The 4495-nt window shown below is 39.3% G+C and overlaps 1 protein-coding gene across 1 annotated transcript in view; it reads left to right on the forward strand.

The window, feature by feature from the left end:
* Nucleotides 1-1512: 1512 nt before the first annotated feature.
* AASS (aminoadipate-semialdehyde synthase) overlaps nt 1513-4495 on the forward strand; it is a 75443-nt gene continuing 72460 nt past the window's right edge. The window contains exon 1 of the mRNA XM_081800187.1: nt 1513-1579. The gene's annotated coding sequence lies outside the window, so the exon portion shown is untranslated. The remainder of the gene's footprint in view (nt 1580-4495) is intronic.

Below are 4495 nucleotides of genomic sequence, written 5' to 3' on the forward strand. Positions count from 1 at the left end.
CAGTTTTGGCAGAGGCTGTATTTTATGGTTATATCAGCAGTTCTTCTGTGGCTCCAAACTTTTTCCAGTTTCTGGAAGCAACATTCACCATTCTTGCCTCTTCAGTTCAGATTGACAGTGATTTCCCACTATTGTTCCCTGGTGTTTCTCCAGACCTTTTGCTCTCCCTAGCCTTGTCTATCTCTCTCTCTCTCTCTTTTTATTTCAATTCAATTAGCCAACATATGTAGCATTCAATAATTCATCAGTTGTGTATAACACCCAGTGCTCATCACATCATGTGCCCTCCTTAATGCCTATCACCCAATTACCCCATGCCCCCAGCCACCTCCCCTCCAGCAACCCTCAGTTTGTTTCCTATAGTTAAGAGTCTCTCATGGTTTTTCTCCCTCTCTGATTACTTCCCATTCAGTTCTCCCTTCCTTCCCCTATGATCCTCTGTGCTGTTTTTTCTATTCCATATATGAGTGAAACCATATGATAATTGTCTTTCTCTTATTGACTTACTTCACTTAGCATAATACCCTCCAGTTCCATCCATGTAGATGTAAATGGTAAGTATTCATCCTTTCTGATGGCTGCATAATATTCCATTGTATATATAGACCACATCTTCTTTATCCATTCTTCTGTCGATGGACATCTTGGCTCTTTCCACAGTTCAGCTATTGTGGACATTGCTGCTAGGAACATTGGGGTGCAGATGCCCCTTTGGATCACTACATTTGTATCTTTCGGGTAAATATCTAGTAGTGCAATTGTTGGATTGTAGGGTAGCTCTATTTTTAACTTCTTGAGGAACCTCCATACTGTTTTCCAGAGTGGCTGTACCAGCTTGCATTCCCACCAACAGTGTAAAAGGGTTCCCCTTTCTCCACATCCTTGCCAACATTTGTTATTTCCTGTCTTGTTAATTTAACCACTCTGGTCCATATCTCTTTGAATAATACTTTCATCAAACCCTTTCAGGTCCAGCCTTTGTGCTTATCATTTCTTTCCTGCTAGTACATGAACTGATACACTATGGAAAGAAGGACAAAGTGGGAGGCATCAGGTGAGGACAGCCATTGGCATTGGGATGCAGTTACAAGTGGTAGGAGACACGCAACTTGGAAAGCAGAACACAGAATATAGAGAATATGGGCAGATAACCAGTTAGTATTTTAGATAAGCAATTGGCATTACAGAGTAATAGCAAGGAGTAGTGGTATGAATTGATGGGCATGTGGAGTAAGGGAGTGAAGAATCTAAGAGAAGGTAGTCTTTGGGAGAATCTGGTGACCAGGTAGACAGAATGAGAGAATCAGGGTTTCCAGACATCGAGACTTCAGGTGCCAGAGTTCTTGTCTCTGTCTGGGGCTTGGCAAGTACATGGAAAAGCTTCAGTCTAGATGATTCAGTCTCTAAACAGATTATCAAACACTGGCTAATTTACTCCATATGTCTGTTTATTTGTTCATCTGTTCATAAAATATTTATTGAGCTCCTTCTGTATTGTAGGCTCTGAGATGGACACCAAGACTGTAAAGGTGAATAAGATACATTATCTGACTTCATCGGGCTCACAGTCTACCAGAAGGTAAAGACATGTATGAATGTTCTTGCAGTACACAGGACTAGATATCTGTATACATATTCTGCAGTATTGCAAATGAAATACACATGAAACTTAACTCTTCTTCTTCTAAAAACTCATCCCCTCCTCTACTACTCCATTTCATAAATAGCACTGCTGTGACCTTGTACCAGGGAAACAAGATGTGATTCTTTTTAACGAAGGCACTGGTTTATCCCTTGTTCCAATGGCAATTGATCATTCCTCTTTTTTAAAAATCTATTCTGTATATTGTTATCAGAACATTTTTCTTATTTGTGATTCTGCTGCACAGCCAAGGGCAAGAATCACTGTATTAGATATAAATTCATCCTAAACTGAGATCGTAGTTGGTCTTTAGGGAATGGAGTGAGCTGTATCTTGTGAGGGGTGTGTGTGTGTGTGTCTGGGAAGGGGAAGAGTCAAGTATTTCTTGCTAAGTGGATATATGGTCTTGGAACTAGGTGGTACTGGTGAAGATGTCAAAAATACAGTGTGGCTGGCTGGTCAACTATGATTCTCAGTATGATGTTCTTTGCTAGGGACCCCAACATTTAACCTCCCTCATTGTTGTCAGCACTTTTTGTTCTTAGGGACTGACTCATGCAGATTGAACTCAAAAGAGATTGAAAGCCAAAATGTCTGTTTATTATTAATTTGCAATTAGAAGTACATGTCACTGCTTGACAGTGCATTCTCTCCTGCTCAGGGAAGTCTGTGTTACAATGCAGTCTGGATGCAACCTTCTCTGCAGAGGTAGATGTAACATAAAGTAAAAAAAGCCTTCAGCTTTGGAGCCTCCTGTACTTGAGCCCTGTGAGTGCTGGGAACGGCTGGGAGCTGTAGTGTGTTCTACATAGAGAGGGGAAGTCAGAATTGCAACCAGGAAGACTTTCTATAGACACATTTTTGGAAAATTGCTTAAAGAGATTTCAGAAGAATGGGACTTGAATTTGCAAGCCTCTGATAATTCATTGTGAATTCTTGTCTTTGTATACATAATTATTTACTTTTGTATTTCATTTTGAATTCACAATTTTGCCTTTTATATTAAAAAGGTCCCCCAGGGGTGGCCTGGCCAGCTCAGCTGGTAGAGCATGTGACTCTTGATCTCAGGGTTGTGAGTTCAAGCCCCATGTTGGGTGTAGAGCTTACTTAAAAAAAAAAAAGAGAAAGAAAAGAAAAGAAATAAAGAAAGAAAAAGAAGGTCCTTCAGATAGTATTTCCTCAAAGTCTGGATCTACCCCTGTGTCTCTAGTGTAGGGATATAGACACTCTCCTGGCTTGGGTACAGGGCACTCTTTCATTGCACAAGACCCTGTTTACCTTTTTTTAGATTCCATGCATCTCATTACTCTTCTGTTACCATATCATTCCTTTAGGCAGAAAACAAGCAATTAAGTTACAGTTCGTTTATATTATTGTATCTCATAGAGATCTTCATGAGAAGACAACAGGGTCTCCTGAAGAAGAGCTGGGAAATTTCTTAGTCTTTCAGCAATTCATTTAGAAACAATTTCTAAATTTGGCCACTTCCCTCCTTTTTGCTGTTGTTCATCTGTTTCATTTGAGGGTCATACTTTTCTGACTTTTTTTCTCACATTCTGGGGGTTATTGTGCCCAGTGTACCGTGTATAATAATAACAATGATGCTGTTTTCAAGATAGTATTCACCATTTCTGTGATAAGCTTTTTTTCAGCCTACATAATGAGGGAGCATAAGTTACAACTTGTCAAGAATGAAATGATAAAAACAAGTTTGTTTCCACCACTTTTCTTTTCACAATTTTTTTGTAAGTGAGATACTCTTGCTATATCGGTCTGTAGAAATTGTAGGTATAAGGCTGCTTCTCCAAAATCCCTAGGCAAAGGTCTTTTAAAAATAGGATCAAAGAGCTTCAGTGTACCTGTATTTCAAATTGATTTTAGAGCTCACAGTGAGGCTCTAAGTCAGCTTCAGTTTTTCTAGACATTTAGAGCAAATAATCTTTCAAAGATCAATCTAACAAAGTGATCTTGACTTTACATTCCTGCTTGTGAGGTTATTGTACATTTTAACTTTTTTTGTTCATTGTGTGATTTTTTTTTTCAATAATGGAATTCCCGTCCATTTTTTTTTACTTTTTAAAAAAATTTTTATTATGTTCTGTTAATTACCATACATTACATCATTAGTTTTTTAAAATTTTTTTATTGTTATGTTAATCACCATATATTATATCATTAGTTTTTGATGTAGTGTTCCATAATTCATTGTTTGCGTATAACACCCAGTGCTCCATTCAGTACGTGCCCTCTTTAATACCCATCACCAGGCTAACCCATGCCCCCACCCCCTCCCCTCTAGAACCCTCAGTTTGTTTCTCAGAGTCCATCGTCTCTCATGGTTCGTCTCCCCCTCCAATTTCTCCCCCTTCATTTTACCCTTCCTACTATCTTCTTTTTTTTAACATATAATGTATTATTTGTTTCAGAGGCACAGGTCTGTGATTCAACAGTCTTACACAATTCACAGTGCTCGCCATAGCACATACCCTCCCCAGTGTCTATCACCCAGTCACCCCAACCCTCTCATTCCCCACCACTCCAGCAACACTCAGTTTCTTTCCTGAGATTAAGAATTCCTCATATCAATTGTGCAAGACTGTTGAATCTCAGATCTGTACCTCTGAAACAAAGAATGCAATATATGTTAAGAAAAAAAAAAAAAGAAGAAGATAGCAGGAGGGGAAGAATGAGGGAGCGGAAATCAGAGGGGTAGACAAACCATGAGAGACGATGGACTCTGAAAAACAAACTGAGGGTTCTAGAGGAGAGGGGGGTGGGAGGATGGATTAGCCTGGTGATGGGTATTAAAGAGGGCATGTTCTGCATGGAGCACTGGGTGTTATGCCCAAACAA

The sequence above is a fragment of the Leptonychotes weddellii genome, chromosome 12 (genome assembly GCF_054177405.1).
Source record: "Leptonychotes weddellii isolate Sample4059 chromosome 12, ASM5417740v2, whole genome shotgun sequence".
In the NCBI taxonomy this organism is placed as follows: domain Eukaryota; kingdom Metazoa; phylum Chordata; class Mammalia; order Carnivora; family Phocidae; genus Leptonychotes; species Leptonychotes weddellii.